Source organism: Anser anser (genome assembly GCF_964211835.1).
Source record: "Anser anser genome assembly, chromosome: 4".
Lineage (NCBI taxonomy): Eukaryota > Metazoa > Chordata > Aves > Anseriformes > Anatidae > Anser > Anser anser.
In genome coordinates this window covers 31911003-31923531 of record NC_139724.1, presented here as the reverse complement: position 1 = coordinate 31923531, position 12529 = coordinate 31911003, and the positions used below count along the sequence as shown (strand labels likewise).

At 36.1% G+C, this 12529-nt stretch overlaps 1 protein-coding gene across 9 annotated transcripts in view; it reads left to right on the top strand.

The window, feature by feature from the left end:
• The window catches only part of LOC310898849 (uncharacterized protein), a 283775-nt gene that overhangs the window by 24861 nt on the left and 246385 nt on the right, over window positions 1–12529 (top strand). Inside the window, exon 3 of one of the 9 annotated variants that reach the window (XR_014583794.1) lies at window positions 761–2409. The exons of 7 other annotated variants lie outside the window; for them this stretch is intronic. The gene's annotated coding sequence lies outside the window, so the exon portion shown is untranslated. Of the gene's footprint in view, window positions 1–760; window positions 2410–8939; window positions 9248–12529 lie in introns of those variants that run through there. One more of the 9 variants, XR_014583788.1, reaches the window with a different exon arrangement.

The window sequence follows — 12529 nt, the reverse complement described above, 5'->3', positions numbered from 1 at the left end:
ACTTTTTATTAAATGGAGTAATCAAGTTGAATAAGGCAGCTTTTCAAAATAATGAGATTTTCTTTCATCAGAATAGATGTTTGCTTTAAATAAGTCATTAATCATGTAGTTAAAGCACTGATTAAAATATTTTGTTTGATCTGCTTTCCTCTGTCTAAATTTGATCTAGGAGAGGGACTATGATAAGCGGCTGATAAAGTTATTTATTATAAAGAAATTAATACTGCTAGTATCTTGTATAACCTTTGCTATTCGATGTCTATGCTCGATTTTACTTACTGGGCCTAATTTTCCAAGCTCTAGAATAGAATGGTTTAATATTTTTCTTTTCAAAAAAACTCATGTACTATGGAATTAGTCAAATTCATTTAAAATACTTCTGCATCTTCACTATAAGTGAGTGCCTGGGGCTTCAAGTGTCTGGGGCTTTCCAAAGTCCTTTGCTGCATCGCCATGAGTTTTTCTTTGGTGCCTGCATTCTGCCCAGTCTCCAAGTGCCCAGGTACTAGCAGTGCCTGTATGTGCCCTCAGTCTGCCTGCAAGTTAGACTCCACGTTGGTTTTTGGGGTGGAGGGGGAAGACCTGCTGCATGTGAGCCTCCTGCTGCCTGGCAGCACAGCTCAGCAGTGCTAGGACCTGCTAAGCCACAGAGTGAGAGCCTTGAAAATCAGAGATGTGAGTCTTGAAAGTTATGGTAACATTGTAGAAAACAGTCTAAAAATAAAAGTAGTTAAGAAATTTCTGTTGACATTTTTTATAGGCTAGGAGAATGGCATCAATACACATTTTTATACCCTGCTCTTTGAACTCCCATTCTGTCACTCAAGTTTGTGTGTGGAAGAGTTGGGGAAGAAGTGCAGTGAAAGTCACCACTACAGCACACAAGCTCGAAGCAAGCACCCTGCACTGTGCTGTGACTGGTCAGTAATTCTCCATCACTGTCTGTCTCCCAGCCTTCTGTAACTGATGCTGGGATAAAACAGTGTCCTGGTTACTGAACCCGTTTTAGGATTGAGACTTCTGCTTAAATGCAAAATTGTATGACATGTCAGGTTTGCCCTTTTGTTTCTAACTTGCAAGGAAACCTCTTTATTTTTCTCTTTGCTTGAATAAAATAAAAAGTGAAATAGTGCACTCCACCTTTGTACTTCTGGGGACAGATACAAACCAGAAGTTTGCAAATTATCTTCATCACTTCCACACATGCTTCAGAGCTGAAGCTTTGCTTTCATAAATTTTAGAAAACTTAACTTTTTTTCCCCCTGAAAATTAAAGGCTCAAAATATAACAAATAGTTCCCATGAGAACTCTTGCAAAGATACTGCAAGAGTATAGGGCAAGAGGGCTTATACATTACTGTACGCATATCTTACTTTTCCACGGCTGAGCAGCCAAGTGGTATAAAATATTTATTTTATCTCTTAACCAGTTATCAGGTGTAACAAAAAAGAAATCTTTGTTCCATAGTAGTTTTTCAGAATTTAATTGTATTTCAGAAACACAAATGTTAGTTGGAGTTCTTGTGCAAGAGTCTTAAGCTCAATATTTTAAAATCTAAATGTAAACTAACACTTCATAGATGTAAATTGTGAAAGGGCTTTTTGTTACTTTCTTCCTTTCCCTCCTTTGAAACCTTACCTCAAGGTCAGGTTAGAAAAAGGCTATGCATGGCCAGGAGCAAGTTACTGGAATTCAGTGTAAATTTAAAACAGCCCCTGCACAATTAAGTGCTGTTTACAGTCAGGGTTACTAATATCATTTTCCAAAAGCTTTGGATAAAAAGAATGTGCACTCTGATGCTACAGACCAAAGGAGGATACAGAACAGAAATGTGTCTGAAAGAGAAAACAGCTCCTTGTTGAAAAATTGTATGAGTACTGTAAGTCAGCATGTTGCAGGTGTTCACACTCCATCTTCTCTCTTTGATAAATGGAGAGACCAGTTAACAATAACCACAGATAATACTCTGTGTAGGGTTATGTAGTTGTAGGTTGTTCTTTTTCTTCTTTTTTCTTTACATATCCCTGGTATTTGTTGTCACAATTTTGTTAAATTACATTGATAGGTCTGACAGCGACATATGTTTCATGTGGCTGTTTTAATTCAGCAGGTGTACTAGGCTGAAATATGTTTCATGATGAGTTATTGAGATTCAAAAAGCAGTAAAAATGTGGTTCCAAGTCAAATGATCAATAAACATTTGCTAACCTAATCTTAATCCTTTTTAAGATTAGCCTGCTCTGTAGTAAAGGTGACGCTTTTGAAAATTGATGGTAATATTTATTCAAATCACTTTCTGAGCTACAGAGGAAGCTCTAATACCGTATTGAAGTAGTCAGGGGATTTTTACCTCCCCTGCTGTTATGATACCTTCTTGGTAGCAAGAGGTGGTTGCTGGCCTCATCCAAAATTGGGATACTACTCGCCTTCCCAAGGGAAGCCTCCCACAGGAATCCCTGGATCCCTGTCCAGAACCATCCACTGGACTGGGGCAATTGTGCACCTTGACCATAAGTTTGGCTTTGGCCTATGTACAGGTCATTAATTCTGATTGGACTTGGTGATTAAGTAATATTTTTTGTCTATTATGTTGTTCTGCTTTTATTGGTATTAGCCAGCATTGCCATTGAGGCTTAGAATTAGACTCCTTTTTTTTGTTAGGTGAGATTTTTCCAAACAATTCACTGTTGGTCTCTATTTTCATGTTGGCTACCAATCCTTGCTGGTACTTGAAAGGAGAGTGGAAGAGACGGCAGTGCTTAAGGCCACTTTCTGGTACTATCTGTTGGAAGTGAAAGCTGTGTGATGTGTCTATAAATCTGAGAACTCTCTTGGAAACACAGAAACAGAAAGGAACAGGCTGCTGTTGGGTCTGCACGTGTTATTGCAGAGGGCTGCCGTAAAGAAACACGACGAGGCCACAGAGTCTCTTAACTAGGAGGGTGAGACTCCCCCTTAGCTGCATAAAGGCACACTGTGACAATTCCTCTGAATTAATACGTGTAGTGATACACTGGTTTCCAGCTGTTTATGCCACTACTGTTGCCCTCACAGTGAAGTGTTTGCTCTCCAGCCACAAACCTGTCATATTAACTTAATTTTAGATTTCAGTTTACAGCACTCTCATCTGCAAAGATGGCAGTAAATTCTGTTGATGGAGCGCACAGAATGGTGCCAGAGACTTAGCTTGTATCTAACCTCTCAAGTCTTAAGGCACCTAAACTTGCCTTACTCTGGCTCAGAAGTTCATGCAAATGCAAGACAGTCTAACATATGTTTTAAAAATGTTTGTTACTGCTGTGCTGAAACAAATCAACTAGTTTAAAAAGGAAAAAAAAAAAAAAAGAAAAAGAAATCTACAGCCAGCATTTTAAAGTAGCAGGGGGAAAAATGGTCTAAAAATATGAGGACTTGTATTTCTTTTATGTAGGATATTTTTTTTGTGGTCACATCCATACACTCACTGGGAATTATTTTTGCCTACAGCTGTTTCATGATATAGACACCTTCTTTTTTTTTGTATCAGTATCTTTATACTTTCCCGCAAAATAGTTATAAGCAATATTTTTGTACTTTCCTTCATAAGCTAGATATGATTACGATGCATTGTGGATTTCTTGTAAGAGTGACCTTTAGAAAAACGATAGTTGTATCTCAAATTTCAGGCAAAAAAGCAAAACTGGCAGCAGTGGTGGCAGCTGCCACCCTTTTTAAAGGGTTCTCTAATCTTTAAATCTGGTTGGAGGAAAAGGGAGTGTGTAAAATCAAGTAAAAAGACTATAAAATCAAGAAAAAGACTATAGATATTCCTACTAGCAGATACTTGCAGGAATATTGGGGATCTTGGATGAAATAGGTTGTGTCTTAGGTTGGAGGAAGAAAGGGTGTCACTGAAATGGGAATACTTCGTTGGCAGAGAAGAATGAGAAGAAATAGGGGCTAGAACAAGAAGGTGAGTTGTGAAAAGTAATAGGGTGTTTAAGGCCATAGTTTTCGGTCTAGAATAGGCTGGGGAGGGTGGATGAAAGAAGAGAGGAAACATTTAAACTGGAGGGAAATCTGAGGCTTTAGTGCACTTGGTGCCACCAAGGAACACTGTCTGGGTACCTGTAAATAAAATTTTGGTGTTCTGATCCCTAAAGGGAAGTTCCTAGGTCAAACGTGTGAAAATACAGGGATAGCAGCAAGAAATGCCCCATAAACTGCCTATAAAGTTTCTAATGGTTAGGTTTAAACTATGCTGGAAAGAGATGGTCTCCTGAAGAACCCGTGGACAGAGCATCATTCTGATGGGGAGAAAAGAAAACAAACAAAAATAACTAACACCCTACTGTGGCCATCTTGCTGCAGTCTTGGATGCTACTGTGATCCTTTTAAAGTTTTTTCCTTTTTTTTTTTTTTTTTTTCCTGATTGCTGGTTCCTTTTGTCAAAATAATAGTAATAATAAAAATCATTGAATTGAAAGACATTTACATTGGAATGTGTAAAATATGTTTCCCATTTTTTTGGGGGGGAAAAGAGGTTAAAGAGAAAAAAGATATAATTTACATTGTTATTTCATACTTTACTAAACTGCTTGTAGTGTACACATCCTTTTTTCTTGCAGTAAGTGTTGTAGAATAGTAATGGTTCATTAAGATTCTGGGCAATGCCTTCCACAGACTAATGCTACCATACTGATTATTATTCTAAAAATCATTCACAGTGCTTGATTTCCTTCAGTGTACTTGTCAGAGGATGTAATTGCAGTATATATCTGCATTTCTAACAGTGTTTTGAGTATAAACCAAACATTATAACTCCTCTTACGTTATCTGTAAATTGGGTAGGTTTCATGTGTTACTTAAATCTCATGGCTGTATCTATCACAGAATGTCTTAAATTTACTCTAGTTGTGAGATTAGAAGGCTGTTTAGGATCTCTGTATTCATGTTCCTTTAAGCTCTCTTTCTTACCTAGCTGTCCAAGCAGGAGTGTAAAGAGTACTCTTCTGCACTGATGCAGTACTCATCTCCTCACACGACAAATATAGCAATTCTCTTACTGATGAAGAACTTGTTGAGAATAAATTCAGTCTTACTGAAAGACTATTCAGGATACTTGGTTTAATAAACCCCACCTTAGAGCATTACTTACCTAATGTGTAATTTAATTTTCTGTATTTATTCAAAATTGTTTTTTTTTTTCTTATTAGAAAAATCCTTTCTTTCCTCCTAAAAAAAAAAAAAACCAACCAACCCTCCCCCCCCCAACAAACAAACAAAACCACAAACAACACCAGCACCAGCAAAACACTGCGAACTAGGGGATAACCTGAGACTGTTTTACAATAAAAAGCAGCTTAACTATCTGTTCTTTATAACTTAAGAAACCACCCTGATTGTATTCAGAAAACATTTGTTTGAAAATTAGTGCAGGTAGAATGAAAGTTCTGTGATTGTGCTGAATATTATAATTATGAAACTTAACCTGCAAATATTTTGCTTTCAACTGGCCTAGAGCTGCTGTTTCCAACATATCCCTATGATATGTTTCATATGTTTGTGGGGCAAGGAAAGGAAATGTACTGTAAAACAAACTGTTATGAAAGCTCCAGCTGAGCATGTGTTTTAAATGCCAGTCACTCGAGCAGGTGGGTGTCTGCTAAAGCTAAGTTGAACCTTTACTCACTGCTGAGAAAGAGAAGTGTGATGGCTTTCTACTTTGATGCTACCAAGTCAGATTTCAAAACCATCATATGTTTCTCCCTCAAGGGATTAATGAAGGAAAACTTAGGAAATCTGATATTTTAGATATTTAGATATTTTCTAGTGCATTACTCTGTATGCTTTTCAAGATCACAGTCCCCTATTCTGCCCTTTTTATGAAACCAGAACTTGGCCCTTCTGTTTTCATTTTTTCTTGAAATTGTTTTTAACTTTAGCTTGTGGAACAATAGCATATGTATGTAGTTCTCCTTTTTTAAAGCTGCCTCTTAGTATTTAGATATCATTTACTACAAAATTGCTCAATGGCACAATTAATTTTACTTTTTATCAGGTAGAAATGCTAAAAGAAAAATGTTTATTGTCTGTGCGAAGTTTAAAAAATGGTACCATTGTCTAAGCTTGTCATTATTTTGCTGACTTCCCTGCTATATATTCATGGTCAGGCACCCAGGATCACACAGGCTTTGAGCTTTACTTTGCTGTGCTCATTTAAGTCCTTTATGCTGTCCCTCAGTGGCAAACCTAGAATGATCCTTTGCATTCTGGTACTAGTATTTGCTGGAGTTACTTAATTTGAACCTATATAATTTTCTCTGATGGAAGTTAAGAATTCTGCTTTATTAACCAGAGAAATATATGAAATAAAATGTAATTGTTTCATGTGTCTTAGAAAAAAACAGTCTCTGGTGTTTCTACCTGCTAGATCCAGACTTTAATGTGTGTAGCAAAAGATGGTATCTGATCTAGATGCACGTTGCATGACATAAAATGGCATGTCATAGGCTGTATGGAAAGTAATGACTTTTTTTAGTCTAAATATAGTAATATATTAGTACTTACTAGCTGTATCTATCAGCGTGTGTATATATATACACACTATGTATGTATAGTTCTGTAGTGAAATAGCACAGTCCAATCCTGTTCAGATAGGACAATCATAGCAGTGTAGCTAATTTAAAAGAAAATGTGGATTAAATCAAAGGGGGAAGAATTGCTCCCTTTTGTTCATGTTATAACTGAGAAGAGTCGGACTGCTTATGCATTGATCTCCTTGTTTCCATGGTTTCAGATTTACACAGGCTCAAGATCATTGGTTCTCTTATGTTATATTTGGACAGGACACTTTTCAGTGTAGATGCTGACACTTCATCCTCTGACCCTACACCAAGCCTAAGTCCCTGACTGTGGTTAAGTTTTGTGTCTGTGAGACAATACTGGTTTATGGAACTGCTGTGGAAATGAGTAAAGGGTAGGGAACTGGAGGAATTTGTTTTGTTTTTAAGCTCACTGCAAAGAAAAGCCTGTTTGACTTCTGAAATAAATGAAATGAGCATTCAAAAAACACCTATGTTTTGTTTCTGCTCACTCCATTATTTTTAACAAATATGGCAATGCATCATAACTATGTTAAATTGTTATTTTGACTTATATAGCCATAGTTAAATTAAAAAAAAAATTAAGGGTGAAAATCAAAGGTGGAACAGTATTCAGTTTGGTTTTTTAGCGGTCAACAGTGGCTCAGTAGTTAAATTCTGCAGCTACGAGGAACAGGTTCACACAAGCTTGTTTGTTCTATGAACATAAGGATTTGATTTCTCAGGCAGCCTCCTGGGAGATTAGACTTGGCCACAACAGTAGCCTCAGAGTGTTCTGTTGATCTCCTTGCATCTGGTACATATTAATGTGGATCAAAATAAAGACTTGTTTACACTGTATATGTGTATTTGTATCTTACCTTAAAAATGAAAGCAAAGGTTAGAACAGCTTTAGCTACTCCCACGTTCCTAAAGCACAAGCTAGCCTAATGCCTTTCTGTAGTGCATTTTCTTTACTCATTCATGTCTTTCACCCTGAAGGAAAACCTAGTGCAGATGCGTATGCCTATATCGAGTGCAAAGATCACATGAAGTGTAAATGCAAAGCTTAGAGTAAATCTGTAAAATCCCCTCTTTGCATTTTAAAACACTGTCATAAGTACATGTCTGTAACTTCCCTGACAAATCTGTTAATGTCTGTTACAAGCGACACGTCTTCCTCTTTGCACCACGTGTGTGCACAAACGTTAGCTCCACTCCTTGTGTCACCTGCCACTCCAGTCTGTTCCTATCAGCACTTTTGTGCGGTACTCTACTTATTCCCCATGCTTTAACTTCACTTAAAGACATGTCAAATGGTGATGTTTGTGTGAGATGTGGCCATAGTACTTTTAATAGCAGGACTGTAGATTGAATGAGTTACTGATTATTGGGACTATGTTCACAAAATTACAAATTATTTGGGAAAAAGCTCAGTGCTCTTTGAGAGGCGTTCTATCTTGTTTGCAGTCCAAAGTTCAAGATCAGTGAGGTGCTCAGCATATTTAAATATTGTTTTCAGAGGCAGCTCTGTACACTGAACATGTGGTTATTTCCTATGTATGAATAATCTCATCACTTTCAATCTTTCAATTAGATTTTAAACATATAAAGTAAATGCCTGAATACTTCACTGAATTGAGCACCATATTTCTAACAATTAGTGATGCATCTGTCAAAAACCAATGTGTTTTCCCTTAATCTGAGACAGTAAGGATGACTATTTCATTATTGTGCTTAAGCACTGGCAGAATTAGGTTGTATTTTTAAGATGTGTTTTGTGACCTATTCACTTTACCTTAACGAAGTCCCCCCCCCCCCCCTTTTTTTTTTTAACCTGTAAGGATTGAAAGTAATGCCTTACTGTTGTGGGTAAACGATAAATTTTATTGTTGTTCAGAATATCAGGGAGGAGAAACTAATGCATGTTTAACCCACGTACCCCTCCTTGTACTGCTTTGCTGCAATACTGAACTGTTGTTTTGTGTAGCAAGCAAAACAAATGATTGATATCTATAAAACAGTATTCCTCCAAAGTGTTCCATAGCTCATATTCACACTCCTTGCTATAATTACAGATTAAAGGCAAGTTGCACCTCCCTTTTCACGGATTTCTAAAACACTTCCTTATAATACTTGTAATTGTTAATGGAATTACGTCTGATGGCTTTTATACCTAAGGGAATGATTTAAGGAGGCAGTGAATGGTAATGAGCTGATAGCTCCACCAGGTATAAAGTGAGAACATATGCATCTACTTCCAGTAACAAGAGCCTTTATTAAAACAAAATGTCAGTGGTGATACCATGAGTAACATGCTTTGAGATGCTGTTAACTGTTAAAGATATAGTACATCTCCAAAATATCCTCTTCATTCATTTAGTGACAAAGGGTAGTTTTACTTTTATTTGTAACTTTTTAAAGCAATACTAAACAAGAAAAGTATTTAAAAAAAGATTTGAAGGCAATTAGTGATAATTTCACAGGTGTTGGAGAGGAAATTTGGTAATTTTATATGCATTCCAATAGGTTGTGCATCCTTCTCTTGTGATTTGCCTTTTTTTCTTAAACTTTCTCCATTATGATATCACATTGGATCATTTTGAATACTGGTGTTTAAATTATGCAGAATTTATTGCTTTAATTTACAGTATCATTCTCAGAGTACCATTCCCAGTTTTCAGGTAATGAGTACTGTCTGGTTACAACAGCTTTTAATTGCAAATGGTGTTAAATATAAAGAAGCTCTTTTTTTTTTTTTCTTTTTTTTAAACCAAGATATTATTTTCACTAATTATAGATTCCTTTATCATTCAGTAGGAGAAATGACATCTGTAGAATAATCACACTTTTTAAAAAAACATTTCTCTAGAGAATGTACACATATTATCCACATATTTTTAGAGAAATGGGAGCATATAAGAATATATAAATAAGTCGTGCTGAACTTCTACTTGTTTTTAACTGATGTCAGTGGAGCTGGGAGCAGACTTGCAGTCAAAATGATGACCACACTATTAGTTAAGTAAATGCTGCTGAATGTAAATGTATGAGATCTGATTCCTTTTATTTTCTGGAGATGTTATTATTTGTCAGTTGAGTTACAAAAATATTTCCCCTGAAAAATAAGCTTTATTGTCCTGTTGGACTATGCCAACTTGTTTTATATGTCTAGTAAAGTGCCATTTTACATCATTCTGTCAGTAGAATGAAGTCTTAGAGAAAATGTTAAGGATAAAATTCAGTTTACAATACTAAAATGATGTAAAACTGCTATCATAGAAATGCCAATTAGGATTTTTTGTTGTTGTTCTGTGCTAATATTTAGATACATGTTTGTTGTTGCTTTTCCACATTTGATGAGATTATCATTATATGTTAATGTATTGTTAATCTTAAAATATTTAGGAATCTTTCTTAAAATGAGTTTATAACAACCTTAATACTTTGCATGTATTTTGTGATTTTTTTCCTATTTCTTAAATTATTACATATATTATGCAATAGTAGTTCATAGTTATTTTGCACTAATTGCTTTTTTAAATATACTTTTTGTTCTTGGTAAATATCTTTGTATTGTCAAAGAGGTGTTGGCAAACTTCTTGTTTTACTCCTTTGAGACTGACTTGTTATTGCATCTTTTTCATCTTGTTTTTCTTCATGTAGTGTTCAGCAGCATTAGTACCTTTATTTTACCTCAGTTGGCATTCTTTTGCTATGCCTTGAGAATGATGAACTATTTCATGATTTTATCAAAAAAACAAACAAAAGTTTTCCAACTGATTCTACCATTCCAGGCTTTTGGGGGTTTGATTTATTTTTTGAAAATGTCAGAATTTTTGGTGGACTAATGTATGGGAGAAAATACCATACAGGGATTCCTGTTATCACTTATGCTTAGTGGATGTTCATTCCTTAAATATGATGTGGAATACTAAGCATGCAGTAATTTATGAAAAATTATGATGATGAAAAAAAAGTGCCAGTGAGAAAAGACAAATAGGAAGTTTAAGGTCTGAGTCAATACTGCTGAGGCCAATAGGACAATTTAAGTCAATCTATACTGGTCTTAATGGAAATGCACCACTTGAGTAGTGGCTATTTTGACAACTCAGATGACATGTGGGAACATATCACACATTTCCATAGTTATACACAGGCTTGCAAAAGCAAATCAGGTATTGGGAAACTCCTTATGTGAGTTATTAAGGGCGTGGTTGCTTTTGTTCTGTATATGCTCTGTCCACGTCAGAGGTTGCATATGGACCACAGGGAAAATTTCTTGCAATTTTCTGGGAGATGAGATGGATTTTGCTCACTAAAATGCTATTCAGTATTTTTCTTATATACTTAATTGGATGAGGATTTATTACAATCCTTTTATGACTCAAGATGGTTATTTTTGTAGTTATTTTTTCTAAATTTTCAAAGAAAAAAATAGTCAAGTGATATACAAAACATAAAAATGTATTAAAATTGCAATGATTTGTGTGGTATTATACTTCAAAGGCAGTGGTGAAGCACAGAAAAGAAAAAAAAAAAAAGATTTGCCAAACATCATGCAAGATCTTTGGATTAACAGTAGAATACAGTTTTCCAAGTTGGTATTCAAAGACCATTTCCATTTGGCCATTCTTTACTTTTTCTTTTATGTTTTCAGATAATGGAGTCCATTGCATTCTCAACCCTTGCAGAAAAATGAAGCAAGGTCTCTAGATTTTTGTTCATTATGCATCCCCCTTTCATTCCTTAATCACTACTTGCCCTTTCTTTGCATTGCATATTTTATTATCATAAGAACACTGTTTATCTGAGCTGCTCAAGAGGTTGTGGTGGTGTTTTTGTTCATTTGATTTTGTTTTTTGACTTAATCATAGAGATTTGTGGAGAATCTTTTGCGTTTTTCTGTACGGGTTACACTGGGTAACACTGCTTTTTCAGAGAAAAGAAAAGGCATCAGACTGTTGAACAGCTTGGTTTCATGGCCTTTTCCTAAGGAAGGCTCCTGCACATGTCCTGCTGTCTCTGCCTGAAGCATGACAACCATTGAGCTCCCATGTCAGGCATTTTTGCAAGTAGAGCCAAGATGTGAGTTTCTTGTACTGTTACTGCTGCCCTCGATATCCTTTATTTAGGAAACCATTGCAATTAATCGCTCAGAGAACCCTTCAGCAATGTACGGAGAATGACTTGGCAGGGAAGTGGGGAGGAGGGACAAGTGACCTGTAATTGTTTCAGTATGTTGGAAAGTCTTTTACTTCCCAGCAGGCTTTTAGTGTGTTATAGTTATGGTTAGATTACAGAACTGAGTTTTTATAGGAGCTATCAACCTTTATTTTCTGTTTAAGAAGGGGAAAAATCATTTAATTAAACAGTAGAAAGTAGAACTCAGGATATAAACTTTAAACTTTATGCACCTTTTTGATTTTTCATGGTGACTCATTAAAAACGAGTGGGTACAGAAAGACTGGACTTGAAAAATTGCCTCCTCTTCCACCTCCTTCCCCCCCATCATTCTTCTGTCTTCTCTTATTCTGCTTTATAGTGGATTCTGTGATATCTAAAATGCTCTGGGATCTGTTTTGTCTGTTTTGGTCCTCTTCTCACAGTATATTGATACGTGGAGTGTTAATGTTATGGTGGATCATATTCATCAGTAGGGCATTTTGTAAGCTGTTATCTGTAGTGGAAAATATTTAAAGTGATCCACAGAATATTGATTTTATGAAAACCATAGAGCAATTCAGTTTGAAAGGGATCTTAGGAGGTTTCTTGTCCAACCTGCTGCTCAAAGCAGGGGCAGTCCTGAGGTCAGCCCAGGCTGCTCGATGCTTGATCCAGTCGGACTTTAAAAGCCTCCAAGGCTGGAGACTGCACAGCCTCCCTGGACAGCCTGCTCCAGTGCTCAACTGTCCTAACAGTGAAAAAACATTTCTAGTTCTTTCTATGCTTCAGTGTATGTCTCT